This window comes from Oncorhynchus clarkii, chromosome 31, assembly GCF_045791955.1.
Source record: "Oncorhynchus clarkii lewisi isolate Uvic-CL-2024 chromosome 31, UVic_Ocla_1.0, whole genome shotgun sequence".
Classification (NCBI taxonomy): domain Eukaryota; kingdom Metazoa; phylum Chordata; class Actinopteri; order Salmoniformes; family Salmonidae; genus Oncorhynchus; species Oncorhynchus clarkii.
This window is the reverse complement of record NC_092177.1, coordinates 38,060,677-38,078,877: the sequence shown is the minus strand read 5'-3', so window position 1 is coordinate 38,078,877 and position 18,201 is coordinate 38,060,677. Positions and strand designations below refer to the sequence as shown.

General features: G+C 38.0%; 16 non-coding genes across 16 annotated transcripts; all 16 read left to right on the top strand.

Annotated features, from left to right (window-relative positions):
* Nucleotides 1–744: 744 nt before the first annotated feature.
* trnac-gca (transfer RNA cysteine (anticodon GCA)) lies at nt 745–816 on the top strand. The gene has a single exon. It is a non-coding gene; the product is annotated as a tRNA-Cys (tRNA).
* Nucleotides 817–1,744: 928 nt separating this feature from the next.
* On the top strand, nt 1,745–1,816 carry trnac-gca (transfer RNA cysteine (anticodon GCA)). Its single transcript has one exon. It is a non-coding gene; the product is annotated as a tRNA-Cys (tRNA).
* A 702-nt stretch (nt 1,817–2,518) lies between these two features.
* trnac-gca (transfer RNA cysteine (anticodon GCA)) lies at nt 2,519–2,590 on the top strand. Its single transcript has one exon. It is a non-coding gene; the product is annotated as a tRNA-Cys (tRNA).
* Nucleotides 2,591–3,525: 935 nt separating this feature from the next.
* trnac-gca (transfer RNA cysteine (anticodon GCA)) lies at nt 3,526–3,597 on the top strand. The gene has a single exon. It is a non-coding gene; the product is annotated as a tRNA-Cys (tRNA).
* A 1,165-nt stretch (nt 3,598–4,762) lies between these two features.
* On the top strand, nt 4,763–4,834 carry trnac-gca (transfer RNA cysteine (anticodon GCA)). The gene has a single exon. It is a non-coding gene; the product is annotated as a tRNA-Cys (tRNA).
* Nucleotides 4,835–5,534: 700 nt separating this feature from the next.
* Nucleotides 5,535–5,606, top strand: trnac-gca (transfer RNA cysteine (anticodon GCA)). Its single transcript has one exon. It is a non-coding gene; the product is annotated as a tRNA-Cys (tRNA).
* Nucleotides 5,607–6,541: 935 nt separating this feature from the next.
* On the top strand, nt 6,542–6,613 carry trnac-gca (transfer RNA cysteine (anticodon GCA)). Its single transcript has one exon. It is a non-coding gene; the product is annotated as a tRNA-Cys (tRNA).
* A 914-nt stretch (nt 6,614–7,527) lies between these two features.
* On the top strand, nt 7,528–7,599 carry trnac-gca (transfer RNA cysteine (anticodon GCA)). Its single transcript has one exon. It is a non-coding gene; the product is annotated as a tRNA-Cys (tRNA).
* Nucleotides 7,600–8,813: 1,214 nt separating this feature from the next.
* trnac-gca (transfer RNA cysteine (anticodon GCA)) lies at nt 8,814–8,885 on the top strand. Its single transcript has one exon. It is a non-coding gene; the product is annotated as a tRNA-Cys (tRNA).
* A 1,214-nt stretch (nt 8,886–10,099) lies between these two features.
* On the top strand, nt 10,100–10,171 carry trnac-gca (transfer RNA cysteine (anticodon GCA)). The gene has a single exon. It is a non-coding gene; the product is annotated as a tRNA-Cys (tRNA).
* Nucleotides 10,172–11,999: 1,828 nt separating this feature from the next.
* trnac-gca (transfer RNA cysteine (anticodon GCA)) lies at nt 12,000–12,071 on the top strand. Its single transcript has one exon. It is a non-coding gene; the product is annotated as a tRNA-Cys (tRNA).
* A 1,593-nt stretch (nt 12,072–13,664) lies between these two features.
* Nucleotides 13,665–13,736, top strand: trnac-gca (transfer RNA cysteine (anticodon GCA)). Its single transcript has one exon. It is a non-coding gene; the product is annotated as a tRNA-Cys (tRNA).
* A 420-nt stretch (nt 13,737–14,156) lies between these two features.
* trnac-gca (transfer RNA cysteine (anticodon GCA)) lies at nt 14,157–14,228 on the top strand. Its single transcript has one exon. It is a non-coding gene; the product is annotated as a tRNA-Cys (tRNA).
* A 1,536-nt stretch (nt 14,229–15,764) lies between these two features.
* On the top strand, nt 15,765–15,836 carry trnac-gca (transfer RNA cysteine (anticodon GCA)). The gene has a single exon. It is a non-coding gene; the product is annotated as a tRNA-Cys (tRNA).
* A 1,593-nt stretch (nt 15,837–17,429) lies between these two features.
* trnac-gca (transfer RNA cysteine (anticodon GCA)) lies at nt 17,430–17,501 on the top strand. Its single transcript has one exon. It is a non-coding gene; the product is annotated as a tRNA-Cys (tRNA).
* Nucleotides 17,502–17,921: 420 nt separating this feature from the next.
* On the top strand, nt 17,922–17,993 carry trnac-gca (transfer RNA cysteine (anticodon GCA)). Its single transcript has one exon. It is a non-coding gene; the product is annotated as a tRNA-Cys (tRNA).
* The last annotated feature ends 208 nt before the right edge of the window (nt 17,994–18,201 follow it).

Sequence of the window (18,201 nt, the reverse complement as noted above, 5' to 3'; positions counted from 1 at the left end):
AATGTCCCTCATTCAATGTTTTTTCTCTGTCAGACAGTTCCTAACAGAGGTGGAAGTGCAATAGACTTCAGATCAATAGGTCTCAGATTGTAATTTTTTGTCAACTTGAAATCAAACACTTTATGGGTATGTTTAAAATCTCCCTTATTAGACAATTTCTCAGGATCAAATCCTGGCGCCCCCTTGAAATCAAGTACTTTCTCAGTGTATCTTGAGAGAGGGAGTGCTCTGCAAAAATGTCCCTCGTAAGATGTTTTTTCTCTGTCAGACAGTTCCTAACAGAGGTGGAAGTGCAATAGACTTCAGATCAATAGTTCTCAGATTGTAATTTTTTGTCAACTTGGAATCAAACACTTTATGGGTACGTTTTCAAAGAGAGAGTTTTCTTCATTAGGTTATGTTGATCACAAGCTAAAATCTCCCTTATTAGACCATTTCTCAGGATCAAATCCTGGCACCCCCTTGAAATCAAGTACTTTCTAAGTGTATCTTGAGAGAGGGAGTGCTCTGCAAAAATGTCCCTCATTAGATGGTTTTTCTCTGTCAGACAGTTCCTAACAGAGGTGGAAGTGCAACAGACTTCAGATAAATAGGTCTCAGATTGTAATATATTTGTCATCTTGAAATCAAAAACTTTATGGGTATGTTTTCAGAGAGAGAGTGTTCTTCATTAGTTTTTGTTGATCTCCAGCTATAATGTCCCATATTAGACAATTTTTCCGCCTTTAGACAGTTTCTAGCAGAGGGGGTATAGCTCAGTGGTAGAGCATTTGACTGCAGATCAAGAGGTCCCAGGTTCAAATCCTGATGCCCCCTTTAAATCAAGTGAGAGTTGTTTGAGGGTCGAGGACTGTTTTTTCAAATATGTTACTCAGGGAAAATTGTCCCTTATTAGACAATTTCTCACGTTCAAATCCTGGCACCCCCTTGAAATCAAGTTCTTTCTAAGTGTATCTTGAGAGAGGGAGTGCTCCTTTTTTGGTTATGTTACTCAGTCTAAAATGTCCCTCATTCAATGTTTTTTCTCTGTCAGACAGTTCCTAACAGAGGTGGAAGTGCAATAGACTTCAGATCAATAGGTCTCAGATTGTAATTTTTTGTCAACTTGAAATCAAACACTTTATGGGTATGTTTAAAATCTCCCTTATTAGACAATTTCTCAGGATCATATCCTGGCGCCCCCTTGAAATCAAGTACTTTCTCAGTGTATCTTGAGAGAGGGAGTGCTCTGCAAAAATGTCCCTCGTAAGATGGTTTTTCTCTGTCAGACAGTTCATAACAGAGGTGGAAGTGCAATAGACTTTAGATCAATAGGTCTCAGATTGTAATTTTTTGTCAACTTGGAATCAAACACTTTATGGGTACGTTTTCAAAGAGAGTGTTTTCTTCATTAGGTTATGTTGATCACAAGCTAAAATCTCCCTTATTAGACCATTTCTCAGGATCAAATCCTGGCACCCCCTTGAAATCAAGTACTTTCTAAGTGTATCTTGAGAGAGGGAGTGCTCTGCAAAAATGTCCCTCATTAGATGGTTTTTCTCTGTCAGACAGTTCCTAACAGAGGTGGAAGTGCAACAGACTTCAGATAAATAGGTCTCAGATTGTAATATATTTGTCATCTTGAAATCAAATACTTTATGGGTATGTTTTCAGAGAGAGAGTGTTCTTCATTAGCTTTTGTTGATCTCCAGGTATAATGTCCCATATTAGACAATTTTTCCGCCTTTAGACAGTTTCTAGCAGAGGGGGTATAGCTCAGTGGTAGAGCATTTGACTGCAGATCAAGAGGTCCCAGGTTCAAATCCTGATGCCCCCTTTAAATCAAGTGCTTTCAAAGAGTTGTTTGAGGGTCGAGGACTGTTTTTTCAAATATGTTACTCAGGGAAAATTGTACCTTATTAGACAATTTCTCACGTTCAAATCCTGGCACCCCCTTGAAATCAAGTTCTTTCTAAGTGTATCTTGAGAGAGGGAGTGCTCATTTTTTTGGTTATGTTACTCAGTCTAAAATGTCCCTCATTCAATGTTTTTTCTCTGTCAGACAGTTCCTAACAGAGGTGGAAGTGCAATAGACTTCAGATCAATAGGTCTCAGATTGTATTTTTTTTGTCAACTTGAAATCAAACACTTTATGGGTATGTTTTCAAAGAGAGAGTTTTCTTTATTAGGTTATGTTGATCACAAGCTAAAATCTCCCTTATTAGACAATTTCTCAGGATCAAATCCTGGCGCCACCTTGAAATCAAGTACTTTCTCTGTGTTTCTTGAGAGAGGGAGTGCTCTGCAAAAATGTCCCTCATTAGATGTTTTTTCTCTGTCAGACAGTTCCTAACAGAGGTGGAAGTGCAACAGACTTCAGATAAATAGGTCTCAGATTGTAATATATTTGTCATCTTGAAATCAAATACTTTATGGGTATGTTTTCAGAGAGAGAGTGTTCTTCATTAGTTTTTGTTGATCTCCAGCTATAATGTCCCATATTAGACAATTTTTCCGCCTTTAGACAGTTTCTAGCAGAGGGGGTATAGCTCAGTGGTAGAGCATTTGACTGCAGATCAAGAGGTCCCAGGTTCAAATCCTGATGCCCCCTTTAAATCAAGTGCTTTCAAAGAGTTGTTTGAGGGTCGAGGACTGTTTTTTCAAATATGTTACTCAGGGAAAATTGTCCCTTATTAGACAATTTCTCACGTTCAAATCCTGGCACCCCCTTGAAATCAAGTTCTTTCTAAGTGTATCTTGAGAGAGGGAGTGCTCCTTTTTTGGTTATGTTACTCAGTCTAAAATGTCCCTCATTCAATGTTTTTTCTCTGTCAGACAGTTCCTAACAGAGGTGGAAGTGCAATAGACTTCAGATCAATAGGTCTCAGATTGTAATTTTTTGTCAACTTGAAATCAAACACTTTATGGGTATGTTTAAAATCTCCCTTATTAGACAATTTCTCAGGATCAAATCCTGGCGCCCCCTTGAAATCAAGTACTTTCTCAGTGTATCTTGAGAGAGGGAGTGCTCTGCAAAAATGTCCCTCGTAAGATGTTTTTTCTCTGTCAGACAGTTCCTAACAGAGGTGGAAGTGCAATAGACTTCAGATCAATAGTTCTCAGATTGTAATTTTTTGTCAACTTGGAATCAAACACTTTATGGGTACGTTTTCAAAGAGAGAGTTTTCTTCATTAGGTTATGTTGATCACAAGCTAAAATCTCCCTTATTAGACCATTTCTCAGGATCAAATCCTGGCACCCCCTTGAAATCAAGTACTTTCTAAGTGTATCTTGAGAGAGGGAGTGCTCTGCAAAAATGTCCCTCATTAGATGGTTTTTCTCTGTCAGACAGTTCCTAACAGAGGTGGAAGTGCAACAGACTTCAGATAAATAGGTCTCAGATTGTAATATATTTGTCATCTTGAAATCAAAAACTTTATGGGTATGTTTTCAGAGAGAGAGTGTTCTTCATTAGTTTTTGTTGATCTCCAGCTATAATGTCCCATATTAGACAATTTTTCCGCCTTTAGACAGTTTCTAGCAGAGGGGGTATAGCTCAGTGGTAGAGCATTTGACTGCAGATCAAGAGGTCCCAGGTTCAAATCCTGATGCCCCCTTTAAATCAAGTGAGAGTTGTTTGAGGGTCGAGGACTGTTTTTTCCAAATATGTTACTCAGGGAAAATTGTCCCTTATTAGACAATTTCTCACGTTCAAATCCTGGCACCCCCTTGAAATCAAGTTCTTTCTAAGTGTATCTTGAGAGAGGGAGTGCTCCTTTTTTGGTTATGTTACTCAGTCTAAAATGTCCCTCATTCAATGTTTTTTCTCTGTCAGACAGTTCCTAACAGAGGTGGAAGTGCAATAGACTTCAGATCAATAGGTCTCAGATTGTAATTTTTTGTCAACTTGAAATCAAACACTTTATGGGTATGTTTAAAATCTCCCTTATTAGACAATTTCTCAGGATCAAATCCTGGCGCCCCCTTGAAATCAAGTACTTTCTCAGTGTATCTTGAGAGAGGGAGTGCTCAGTCTAAAATGTCCCTCATTCAATGTTTTTTCTCTGTCAGACAGTTCCTAACAGAGGTGGAAGTGCAATAGACTTCAGATCAATAGGTCTCAGATTGTAATTTTTTGTCAACTTGAAATCAAACACTTTATGGGTATGTTTAAAATCTCCCTTATTAGACAATTTCTCAGGATCAAATCCTGGCGCCCCCTTGAAATCAAGTACTTTCTCAGTGTATCTTGAGAGAGGGAGTGCTCTGCAAAAATGTCCCTCGTAAGATGGTTTTTCTCTGTCAGACAGTTCCTAACAGAGGTGGAAGTGCAATAGACTTTAGATCAATAGGTCTCAGATTGTAATTTTTTGTCAACTTGGAATCAAACACTTTATGGGTACGTTTTCAAAGAGAGTGTTTTCTTCATTAGGTTATGTTGATCACAAGCTAAAATCTCCCTTATTAGACCATTTCTCAGGATCAAATCCTGGCACCCCCTTGAAATCAAGTACTTTCTAAGTGTATCTTGAGAGAGGGAGTGCTCTGCAAAAATGTCCCTCATTAGATGGTTTTTCTCTGTCAGACAGTTCCTAACAGAGGTGGAAGTGCAACAGACTTCAGATAAATAGGTCTCAGATTGTAATATATTTGTCATCTTGAAATCAAATACTTTATGGGTATGTTTTCAGAGAGAGAGTGTTCTTCATTAGCTTTTGTTGATCTCCAGCTATAATGTCCCTTATTAGACAATTTTTCAGCCTTTAGACAGTTTCTAGCAGAGGGGGTATAGCTCAGTGGTAGAGCATTTGACTGCAGATCAAGAGGTCCCAGGTTCAAATCCTGATGCCCCCTTTAAATCAAGTGCTTTCAAAGAGTTGTTTGAGGGTCGAGGACTGTTTTTTCAAATATGTTACTCAGGGAAAATTGTACCTTATTAGACAATTTCTCACGTTCAAATCCTGGCACCCCCTTGAAATCAAGTTCTTTCTAAGTGTATCTTGAGAGAGGGAGTGCTCCTTTTTTGGTTATGTTACTCAGTCTAAAATGTCCCTCATTCAATGTTTTTTCTCTGTCAGACAGTTCCTAACAGAGGTGGAAGTGCAATAGACTTCAGATCAATAGGTCTCAGATTGTAATTTTTTGTCAACTTGGAATCAAACACTTTATGGGTACGTTTTCAAAGAGAGAGTTTTCTTCATTAGGTTATGTTGATCACAAGCTAAAATCTCCCTTATTAGACCATTTCTCAGGATCAAATCCTGGCACCCCCTTGAAATCAAGTACTTTCTAAGTGTATCTTGAGAGAGGGAGTGCTCTGCAAAAATGTCCCTCATTAGATGGTTTTTCTCTGTCAGACAGTTCCTAACAGAGGTGGAAGTGCAACAGACTTCAGATAAATAGGTCTCAGATTGTAATATATTTGTCATCTTGAAATCAAATACTTTATGGGTATGTTTTCAGAGAGAGAGTGTTCTTCATTAGTTTTTGTTGATCTCCAGCTATAATGTCCCATATTAGACAATTTTTCCGCCTTTAGACAGTTTCTAGCAGAGGGGGTATAGCTCAGTGGTAGAGCATTTGACTGCAGATCAAGAGGTCCCAGGTTCAAATCCTGATGCCCCCTTTAAATCAAGTGCTTTCAAAGAGTTGTTTAAGGGTCGAGGACTGTTTTTTAAAATATGTTAATCAGGGAAAATTGTCCCTTATTAGACAATTTCTCACGTTCAAATCCTGGCACCCCCTTGAAATCAAGTTCTTTCTAAGTGTATCTTGAGAGAGGGAGTGCTCCTTTTTTGGTTATGTTACTCAGTCTAAAATGTCCCTCATTCAATGTTTTTTCTCTGTCAGACAGTTCCTAACAGAGGTGGAAGTGCAATAGACTTCAGATCAATAGGTCTCAGATTGTAATTTTTTGTCAACTTGAAATCAAACACTTTATGGGTATGTTTAAAATCTCCCTTATTAGACAATTTCTCAGGATCAAATCCTGGCGCCCCCTTGAAATCAAGTACTTTCTCAGTGTATCTTGAGAGAGGGAGTGCTCTGCAAAAATGTCCCTCGTAAGATGGTTTTTCTCTGTCAGACAGTTCATAACAGAGGTGGAAGTGCAATAGACTTTAGATCAATAGGTCTCAGATTGTAATTTTTTGTCAACTTGGAATCAAAAACTTTATGGGTACGTTTTCAAAGAGAGTGTTTTCTTCATTAGGTTATGTTGATCACAAGCTAAAATCTCCCTTATTAGACCATTTCTCAGGATCAAATCCTGGCACCCCCTTGAAATCAAGTACTTTGTAAGTGTATCTTGAGAGAGGGAGTGCTCTGCAAAAATGTCCCTCATTAGATGGTTTTTCTCTGTCAGATAGTTCCTAACAGAGGTGGAAGTGCAACAGACTTCAGATAAATAGGTCTCAGATTGTAATATATTTGTCATCTTGAAATCAAATACTTTATGGGTATGTTTTCAGAGAGAGAGTGTTCTTCATTAGCTTTTGTTGATCTCCAGCTATAATGTCCCATATTATACAATTTTTCCGCCTTTAGACAGTTTCTAGCAGAGGGGGTATAGCTCAGTGGTAGAGCATTTGACTGCAGATCAAGAGGTCCCAGGTTCAAATCCTGATGCCCCCTTTAAATCAAGTGCTTTCAAAGAGTTGTTTGAGGGTCGAGGACTGTTTTTTCAAATATGTTACTCAGGGAAAATTGTACCTTATTAGACAATTTCTCACGTTCAAATCCTGGCACCCCCTTGAAATCAAGTTCTTTCTAAGTGTATCTTGAGAGAGGGAGTGCTCTGCAAAAATGTCCCTCATTAGATGTTTTTTCTCTGTCAGACAGTTCCTAACAGAGGTGGAAGTGCAATAGACTTCAGATCAATAGGTCTCAGATTGTAATTTTTTGTCAACTTGGAATCAAACACTTTATGGGTACGTTTTCAAAGAGAGAGTTTTCTTCATTAGGTTATGTTGATCACAAGCTAAAATCTCCCTTATTAGACCATTTCTCAGGATCAAATCCTGGCACCCCCTTGAAATCAAGTACTTTCTAAGTGTATCTTGAGAGAGGGAGTGCTCTGCAAAAATGTCCCTCATTAGATGGTTTTTCTCTGTCAGACAGTTCCTAACAGAGGTGGAAGTGCAATAGACTTCAGATCAATAGGTCTCAGATTGTAATTTTTTGTCAACTTGAAATCAAACACTTTATGGGTATGTTTAAAATCTCCCTTATTAGACAATTTCTCAGGATCAAATCCTGGCGCCCACTTGAAATCAAGTACTTTCTCAGTGTATCTTGAGAGAGGGAGTGCTCTGCAAAAATGTCCCTCATTAGATGTTGTTTCTCTGTCAGACAGTTCCTAACAGAGGTGGAAGTGCAACAGACTTCAGATAAATTGGTCTCAGATTGTAATATATTTGTCATCTTGAAATCAAATACTTTATGGGTATGTTTTCAGAGAGAGAGTGTTCTTCATTAGTTTTTGTTGATCTCCATCTATAATGTCCCTTATTAGACAATTTTTCAGCCTTTAGACAGTTTCTAGCAGAGGGGGTATAGCTCAGTGGTAGAGCATTTGACTGCAGATCAAGAGGTCCCAGGTTCAAATCCTGATGCCCCCTTTAAATCAAGTGCTTTCAAAGAGTTGTTTAAGGGTCGAGGACTGTTTTTTAAAATATGTTAATCAGGGAAAATTGTCCCTTATTAGACAATTTCTCACGTTCAAATCCTGGCACCCCCTTGAAATCAAGTTCTTTCTAAGTGTATCTTGAGAGAGGGAGTGCTCTGCAAAAATGTCCCTCGTAAGATGGTTTTTCTCTGTCAGACAGTTCCTAACAGAGGTGGAAGTGCAATAGACTTCAGATCAATAGGTCTCAGATTGTAATTTTTTGTAAACTTGGAATCAAACACTTTATGGGTACGTTTTCAAAGAGAGAGTTTTCTTCATTAGGTTATGTTGATCACAAGCTAAAATCTCCCTTATTAGACAATTTCTCACGTTCAAATCCTGGCACCCCCTTGAAATCAAGTTCTTTCTAAGTGTATCTTGAGAGAGGGAGTGCTCCTTTTTTGGTTATGTTACTCAGTCTAAAATGTCCCTCATTCAATGTTTTTTCTCTGTCAGACAGTTCCTAACAGAGGTGGAAGTGCAATAGACTTCAGATCAATAGGTCTCAGATTGTAATTTTTTGTCAACTTGAAATCAAACACTTTATGGGTATGTTTAAAATCTCCCTTATTAGACAATTTTTTAGGATCAAATCCTGGCGCCCCCTTGAAATCAAGTACTTTCTCAGTGTATCTTGAGAGAGGGAGTGCTCTGCAAAAATGTCCCTCGTAAGATGGTTTTTCTCTGTCAGACAGTTCCTAACAGAGGTGGAAGTGCAATAGACTTCAGATCAATAGGTCTCAGATTGTAATTTTTTGTCAACTTGGAATCAAACACTTTATGGGTACGTTTTCAAAGAGAGAGTTTTCTTCATTAGGTTATGTTGATCACAAGCTAAAATCTCCCTTTTTAGACCATTTCTCAGGATCAAATCCTGGCACCCCCTTGAAATCAAGTACTTTCTAAGTGTATCTTGAGAGAGGGAGTGCTCTGCAAAAATGTCCCTCATTAGATGGTTTTTCTCTGTCAGACAGTTCCTAACAGAGGTGGAAGTGCAACAGACTTCAGATAAATAGGTCTCAGATTGTAATATATTTGTCATCTTGAAATCAAATACTTTATGGGTATGTTTTCAGAGAGAGAGTGTTCTTCATTAGTTTTTGTTGATCTCCAGCTATAATGTCCCATATTAGACAATTTTTCCGCCTTTTGACAGTTTCTAGCAGAGGGGGTATAGCTCAGTGGTAGAGCATTTGACTGCAGATCAAGAGGTCCCAGGTTCAAATCCTGATGCCCCCTTTAAATCAAGTGCTTTCAAAGAGTTGTTTGAGGGTCGAGGACTGTTTTTTCAAATATGTTACTCAGGGAAAATTGTACCTTATTAGACAATTTCTCAGGATCAAATCCTGGCACCCCCTTGAAATCAAGTTCTTTCTAAGTGTATCTTGAGAGAGAGAGTGCTCTGCAAAAATGTCCCTCATTAGATGTTTTTTCTCTGTCAGACAGTTCCTAACAGAGGTGGAAGTGCAATAGACTTCAGATCAATAGGTCTCAGATTGTAATTTTTTGTCAACTTGAAATCAAACACTTTATGGGTACGTTTTCAAAGAGAGAGTTTTCTTCATTAGGTTATGTTGATCACAAGCTAAAATCTCCCTTATTAGACAATTTCTCACGTTCAAATCCTGGCACCCCCTTGAAATCAAGTTCTTTCTAAGTGTATCTTGAGAGAGGGAGTGCTCCTTTTTTGGTTATGTTACTCAGTCTAAAATGTCCCTCATTCAATGTTTTTTCTCTGTCAGACAGTTCCTAACAGAGGTGGAAGTGCAATAGACTACAGATCAATAGGTCTCAGATTGTAATTTTTTGTCAACTTGAAATCTAACACTTTATGGGTATGTTTAAAATCTCCCTTATTAGACAATTTCTCAGGATCAAATCCTGGCGCCCCCTTGAAATCAAGTACTTTCTCAGTGTATCTTGAGAGAGGGAGTGCTCTGCAAAAATGTCCCTCGTAAGATGGTTTTTCTCTGTCAGACAGTTCCTAACAGAGGTGGAAGTGCAATAGACTTCAGATCAATAGGTCTCAGATTGTAATTTTTTGTCAACTTGGAATCAAACACTTTATGGGTACGTTTTCAAAGAGAGAGTTTTCTTCATTAGGTTATGTTGATCACAAGCTAAAATCTCCCTTATTAGACCATTTCTCAGGATCAAATCCTGGCACCCCCTTGAAATCAAGTACTTTCTAAGTGTATCTTGAGAGAGGGAGTGCTCTGCAAAAATGTCCCTCATTAGATGGTTTTTCTCTGTCAGACAGTTCCTAACAGAGGTGGAAGTGCAACAGACTTCAGATAAATAGGTCTCAGATTGTAATATATTTGTCATCTTGAAATCAAATACTTTATGGGTATGTTTTCAGAGAGAGAGTGTTCTTCATTCGTTTTTGTTGATCTCCAGCTATAATGTCCCATATTAGACAATTTTTCCGCCTTTTGACAGTTTCTAGCAGAGGGGGTATAGCTCAGTGGTAGAGCATTTGACTGCAGATCAAGAGGTCCCAGGTTCAAATCCTGATGCCCCCTTTAAATCAAGTGCTTTCAAAGAGTTGGTCGAGGACTGTTTTTTCAAATATGTTACTCAGGGAAAATTGTCCCTTATTAGACAATTTCTCACGTTCAAATCCTGGCACCCCCTTGAAATCAAGTTCTTTCTAAGTGTATCTTGAGAGAGGGAGTGCTCCTTTTTTGGTTATGTTACTCAGTCTAAAATGTCCCTCATTCAATGTTTTTTCTCTGTCAGACAGTTCCTAACAGAGGTGGAAGTGCAATAGACTTCAGATCAATAGGTCTCAGATTGTAATTTTTTGTCAACTTGAAATCAAACACTTTATGGGTATGTTTTAAAAGAGAGAGTTTTCTTTATTAGGTTATGTTGATCACAAGCTCAAATCTCCCTTATTAGACCATTTCTCAGGATCAAATCCTGGCACCCCCTTGAAATTAAGTACTTTCTAAGTGTATCTTGAGAGAGGGAGTGCTCCTTTTTTGGTTATGTTACTCAGTCTAAAATGTCCCTCATTCAATGTTTTTTCTCTGTCAGACAGTTCCTATCAGAGGTGGAAGTGCAATAGACTTCAGATCAATAGGTCTCAGATTTAAATTTTTTGTCAACTTGGAATCAAACACTTTAAGGGTACGTTTTCAAAGAGAGAGTTTTCTTCATTAGGTTATGTTGATCACAAGCTCAAATCTCCCTTATTAGACCATTTCTCAGGATCAAATCCTGGCACCCCCTTGAAATCAAGTACTTTCTAAGTGTATCTTGAGAGAGGGAGTGCTCCTTTTTTGGTTATGTTACTCAGTCTAAAATGTCCCTCATTCAATGTTTTTTCTCTGTCAGACAGTTCCTAACAGAGGTGGAAGTGCAATAGACTTCAGATCAATAGGTCTCAGATTGTAATTTTTTGTCAACTTGAAATCAAACACTTTATGGGTACGTTTTCAAAGAGAGAGTTTTCTTCATTAGGTTATGTTGATCACAAGCTAAAATCTCCCTTATTAGACAATTTCTCACGTTCAAATCCTGGCACCCCCTTGAAATCAAGTTCTTTCTAAGTGTATCTTGAGAGAGGGAGTGCTCCTTTTTTGGTTATGTTACTTAGTCTAAAATGTCCCTCATTCAATGTTTTTTCTCTGTCAGACAGTTCCTAACAGAGGTGGAAGTGCAATAGACTACAGATCAATAGGTCTCAGATTGTAATTTTTTGTCAACTTGAAATCTAACACTTTATGGGTATGTTTAAAATCTCCCTTATTAGACAATTTCTCAGGATCAAATCCTGGCGCCCCCTTGAAATCAAGTACTTTCTCAGTGTATCTTGAGAGAGGGAGTGCTCTGCAAAAATGTCCCTTGTAAGATGGTTTTTCTCTGTCAGACAGTTCCTAACAGAGGTGGAAGTGCAATAGACTTCAGATCAATAGGTCTCAGATTGTAATTTTTTGTCAACTTGGAATCAAACACTTTATGGGTACGTTTTCAAAGAGAGAGTTTTCTTCATTAGGTTATGTTGATCACAAGCTAAAATCTCCCTTATTAGACCATTTCTCAGGATCAAATCCTGGCACCCCCTTGAAATCAAGTACTTTCTAAGTGTATCTTGAGAGAGGGAGTGCTCTGCAAAAATGTCCCTCATTAGATGGTTTTTCTCTGTCAGACAGTTCCTAACAGAGGTGGAAGTGCAACAGACTTCAGATAAATAGGTCTCAGATTGTAATATATTTGTCATCTTGAAATCAAATACTTTATGGGTATGTTTTCAGAGAGAGAGTGTTCTTCATTCGTTTTTGTTGATCTCCAGCTATAATGTCCCATATTAGACAATTTTTCCGCCTTTTGACAGTTTCTAGCAGAGGGGGTATAGCTCAGTGGTAGAGCATTTGACTGCAGATCAAGAGGTCCCAGGTTCAAATCCTGATGCCCCCTTTAAATCAAGTGCTTTCAAAGAGTTGGTCGAGGACTGTTTTTTCAAATATGTTACTCAGGGAAAATTGTCCCTTATTAGACAATTTCTCACGTTCAAATCCTGGCACCCCCTTGAAATCAAGTTCTTTCTAAGTGTATCTTGAGAGAGGGAGTGCTCCTTTTTTGGTTATGTTACTCAGTCTAAAATGTCCCTCATTCAATGTTTTTTCTCTGTCAGACAGTTCCTAACAGAGGTGGAAGTGCAATAGACTTCAGATCAATAGGTCTCAGATTGTAATTTTTTGTCAACTTGAAATCAAACACTTTATGGGTATGTTTTAAAAGAGAGAGTTTTCTTTATTAGGTTATGTTGATCACAAGCTCAAATCTCCCTTATTAGACCATTTCTCAGGATCAAATCCTGGCACCCCCTTGAAATCAAGTACTTTCTAAGTGTATCTTGAGAGAGGGAGTGCTCCTTTTTTGGTTATGTTACTCAGTCTAAAATGTCCCTCATTCAATGGTTTTTCTGTGTCAGACAGTTCCTATCAGAGGTGGAAGTGCAATAGACTTCAGATCAATAGGTCTCAGATTTAAATTTTTTGTCAACTTGGAATCAAACACTTTAAGGGTACGTTTTCAAAGAGAGAGTTTTCTTCATTAGGTTATGTTGATCACAAGCTCAAATCTCCCTTATTAGACCATTTCTCAGGATCAAATCCTGGCACCCCCTTGAAATTAAGTACTTTCTAAGTGTATCTTGAGAGAGGGAGTGCTCCTTTTTTGGTTATGTTACTCAGTCTAAAATGTCCCTCATTCAATGTTTTTTCTCTGTCAGACAGTTCCTATCAGAGGTGGAAGTGCAATAGACTTCAGATCAATAGGTCTCAGATTTAAATTTTTTGTCAACTTGGAATCAAACACTTTAAGGGTACGTTTTCAAAGAGAGAGTTTTCTTCATTAGGTTATGTTGATCACAAGCTCAAATCTCCCTTATTAGACCATTTCTCAGGATCAAATCCTGGCACCCCCTTGAAATCAAGTACTTTCTAAGTGTATCTTGAGAGAGGGAGTGCTCCTTTTTTGGCTATGTTACTCAGTCTAAAATGTCCCTCATTCAATGTTTTTTCTCTGTCAGACAGTTCCTAACAGAGGTGGAAGTGCAATAGACTTCAGATCAATAGGTCTCAGATTGTAATTTTTTGTCAACTTGAAAGCAAACACTTTATGGGTATGTTTTCAAAGAGAGAGTTTTCTTTATTAGGTTATGTTGATCACAAGCTAAAATCTCCCTTATTAGACAATTTCTCAGGATCAAATCCTGGCGCCTCCTTGAAATCAAGTACTTTCTCGGTGTTTCTTGAGAGAGGAAGTGCTCTGCTAAAATGTCCCTCATTAGATGGTTTTTCTCTGTCAGACAGTTCCTAACAGAGGTGGAAGTGCAACAGACTTCAGATCAATAGGTCTATGATTGTAATATATTTGTCATCTTGAAATCAAATACTTTATGGGTATGTTTTCAGAGAGAGAGTGTTCTTCATTATTTTTTGTTGATCTCCAGCTATAATGTCCCATATTAGACAATTTTTCCGCCTTTAGACAGTTTCCAGCAGAGGGGGTATAGCTCAGTGGTAGAGCATTTGACTGCAGATCAAGAGGTCCCAGGTTCAAATCCTGATGCCCCCTTAAAATCAAGTGCTTTCAAAGAGTACTTTGAGGGTAGAGTAATTTTTTTCGAATATGTTACTCAGGGAAAATTGTCCCTTATTAGACAATTTCTCACGTTCAAATCCTGGCACCCCCTTGAAATCAAGTACTTTCTAAGTGTATCTTGAGAGAGGGAGTGCTCCTTTTTTGGTTATGTTACTCAGTCTAAAATGTCCCTCATTCAATTTTTTTTCTCTGTCAGACAGTTCCTAACAGAGGTGGAAGTGCAACAGACTTCAGATCAATAGGTCTATGATTGTAATATATTTGTCATCTTGAAATCAAATACTTTATGGGTATGTTTTCAGAGAGAGAGTGTTCTTCATTAGTTTTTGTTGATCTCCAGCTATAATGTCCCATATTAGACAATTTTTCAGCCTTTAGACAGTTTCCAGCAGAGGGGGTATAGCTCAGTGGTAGAGCATTTGACTGCAGATCAAGAGGTCCCAGTTTCAATTCCTGATGCCCCCTTAAAATCAAGTGCTTTCTAAGTGTATTTTGAGGGTATAGGACTTTTTTTCAGAATATGTTACTCAGGCAAAATTGTCCCTTATTAGACAATTTCTCAAGTTCAAATCCTGTCACCCCCTTTAAATCAAGTACTTTCTAAGTGTATTTTGAGAGAGGGAGTGCTCCTTTTTTTGGTTATGTTACTCAGTCTAAAATGTCCCTCATTCAATGTTTTTTCTCTGTCAGACAGTTCCTATCAGAGGTGGAAGTGCAATAGACTTCAGATCAATAGGTCTCAGATTTAAATTTTTTGTCAACTTGGAATCAAACACTTTAAGGGTACGTTTTCAAAGAGAGAGTTTTCTTCATTAGGTTATGTTGATCACAAGCTCAAATCTCCCTTATTAGACCATTTCTCAGGATCAAATCCTGGCACCCCCTTGAAATCAAGTACTTTCTAAGTGTATCTTGAGAGAGGGAGTGCTGCTTTTTTGGTTATGTTACTCAGTCTAAAATGTCCCTCATTCAATGTTTTTTCTCTGTCAGACAGTTCCTAACAGAGGTGGAAGTGCAATAGACTTCAGATCAATAGGTCTCAGATTGTAATTTTTTGTCAACTTGAAATCAAACACTTTATGGGTACGTTTTCAAAGAGAGAGTTTTCTTCATTAGGTTATGTTGATCACAAGCTAAAATCTCCCTTATTAGACAATTTCTCACGTTCAAATCCTGGCACCCCCTTGAAATCAAGTTCTTTCTAAGTGTATCTTGAGAGAGGGAGTGCTCCTTTTTTGGTTATGTTACTCAGTCTAAAATGTCCCTCATTCAATGTTTTTTCTCTGTCAGACAGTTCCTAACAGAGGTGGAAGTGCAATAGACTACAGATCAATAGGTCTCAGATTGTAATTTTTTGTCAACTTGAAATCTAACACTTTATGGGTATGTTTAAAATCTCCCTTATTAGACAATTTCTCAGGATCAAATCCTGGCGCCCCCTTGAAATCAAGTACTTTCTCAGTGTATCTTGAGAGAGGGAGTGCTCTGCAAAAATGTCCCTCGTAAGATGGTTTTTCTCTGTCAGACAGTTCCTAACAGAGGTGGAAGTGCAATAGACTTCAGATCAATAGGTCTCAGATTGTAATTTTTTGTCAACTTGGAATCAAACACTTTATGGGTACGTTTTCAAAGAGAGAGTTTTCTTCATTAGGTTATGTTGATCACAAGCTAAAATCTCCCTTATTAGACCATTTCTCAGGATCAAATCCTGGCACCCCCTTGAAATCAAGTACTTTCTAAGTGTATCTTGAGAGAGGGAGTGCTCTGCAAAAATGTCCCTCATTAGATGGTTTTTCTCTGTCAGACAGTTCCTAACAGAGGTGGAAGTGCAACAGACTTCAGATAAATAGGTCTCAGATTGTAATATATTTGTCATCTTGAAATCAAATACTTTATGGGTATGTTTTCAGAGAGAGAGTGTTCTTCATTCGTTTTTGTTGATCTCCAGCTATAATGTCCCATATTAGACAATTTTTCCGCCTTTTGACAGTTTCTAGCAGAGGGGGTATAGCTCAGTGGTAGAGCATTTGACTGCAGATCAAGAGGTCCCAGGTTCAAATCCTGATGCCCCCTTTAAATCAAGTGCTTTCAAAGAGTTGGTCGAGGACTGTTTTTTCAAATATGTTACTCAGGGAAAATTGTCCCTTATTAGACAATTTCTCACGTTCAAATCCTGGCACCCCCTTGAAATCAAGTTCTTTCTAAGTGTATCTTGAGAGAGGGAGTGCTCCTTTTTTGGTTATGTTACTCAGTCTAAAATGTCCCTCATTCAATGTTTTTTCTCTGTCAGACAGTTCCTAACAGAGGTGGAAGTGCAATAGACTTCAGATCAATAGGTCTCAGATTGTAATTTTTTGTCAACTTGAAATCAAACACTTTATGGGTATGTTTTAAAAGAGAGAGTTTTCTTTATTAGGTTATGTTGATCACAAGCTCAAATCTCCCTTATTAGACCATTTCTCAGGATCAAATCCTGGCACCCCCTTGAAATCAAGTACTTTCTAAGTGTATCTTGAGAGAGGGAGTGCTCCTTTTTTGGTTATGTTACTCAGTCTAAAATGTCCCTCATTCAATGGTTTTTCTGTGTCAGACAGTTCCTATCAGAGGTGGAAGTGCAATAGACTTCAGATCAATAGGTCTCAGATTTAAATTTTTTGTCAACTTGGAATCAAACACTTTAAGGGTACGTTTTCAAAGAGAGAGTTTTCTTCATTAGGTTATGTTGATCACAAGCTCAAATCTCCCTTATTAGACCATTTCTCAGGATCAAATCCTGGCACCCCCTTGAAATTAAGTACTTTCTAAGTGTATCTTGAGAGAGGGAGTGCTCCTTTTTTGGTTATGTTACTCAGTCTAAAATGTCCCTCATTCAATGTTTTTTCTCTGTCAGACAGTTCCTATCAGAGGTGGAAGTGCAATAGACTTCAGATCAATAGGTCTCAGATTTAAATTTTTTGTCAACTTGGAATCAAACACTTTAAGGGTACGTTTTCAAAGAGAGAGTTTTCTTCATTAGGTTATGTTGATCACAAGCTCAAATCTCCCTTATTAGACCATTTCTCAGGATCAAATCCTGGCACCCCCTTGAAATCAAGTACTTTCTAAGTGTATCTTGAGAGAGGGAGTGCTGCTTTTTTGGTTATGTTACTCAGTCTAAAATGTCCCTCATTCAATGTTTTTTCTCTGTCAGACAGTTCCTAACAGAGGTGGAAGTGCAATAGACTTCAGATCAATAGGTCTCAGATTGTAATTTTTTGTCAACTTGAAAGCAAACACTTTATGGGTATGTTTTCAAAGAGAGAGTTTTCTTTATTAGGTTATGTTGATCACAAGCTAAAATCTCCCTTATTAGACAATTTCTCAGGATCAAATCCTGGCGCCTCCTTGAAATCAAGTACTTTCTCGGTGTTTCTTGAGAGAGGAAGTGCTCTGCTAAAATGTCCCTCATTAGATGGTTTTTCTCTGTCAGACAGTTCCTAACAGAGGTGGAAGTGCAACAGACTTCAGATCAATAGGTCTCAGATTGTAATATATTTGTCATCTTGAAATCAAATACTTTATGGGTATGTTTTCAGAGAGAGAGTGTTCTTCATTATTTTTTGTTGATCTCCAGCTATAATGTCCCATATTAGACAATTTTTCCGCCTTTAGACAGTTTCTAGCAGAGGGGGTATAGCTCAGTGGTAGAGCATTTGACTGCAGATCAAGAGGTCCCAGGTTCAAATCCTGATGCCCCCTTAAAATCAAGTGCTTTCAAAGAGTACTTTGAGGGTAGAGTAATTTTTTTCGAATATGTTACTCAGGGAAAATTGTCCCTTATTAGACAATTTCTCACGTTCAAATCCTGGCACCCCCTTGAAATCAAGTACTTTCTAAGTGTATCTTGAGAGAGGGAGTGCTCCTTTTTTGGTTATGTTACTCAGTCTAAAATGTCCCTCATTCAATTTTTTTTCTCTGTCAGACAGTTCCTAACAGAGGTGGAAGTGCAACAGACTTCAGATCAATAGGTCTCAGATTGTAATATATTTGTCATCTTGAAATCAAAAACTTTATGGGTATGTTTTCAGAGAGAGAGTGTTCTTCATTAGTTTTTGTTGATCTCCAGCTATAATGTCCCATATTAGACAATTTTTCAGCCTTTAGACAGTTTCCAGCAGAGGGGGTATAGCTCAGTGGTAGAGCATTTGACTGCAGATCAAGAGGTCCCAGTTTCAATTCCTGATGCCCCCTTAAAATCAAGTGCTTTCTAAGTGTATTTTGAGGGTATAGGACTTTTTTTCAGAATATGTTACTCAGGCAAAATTGTCCCTTATTAGACAATTTCTCAAGTTCAAATCCTGTCACCCCCTTTAAATCAAGTACTTTCTAAGTGTATTTTGAGAGAGGGAGTGCTCCTTTTTTTGGTTATGTTACTCAGTCTAAAATGTCCCTCATTCAA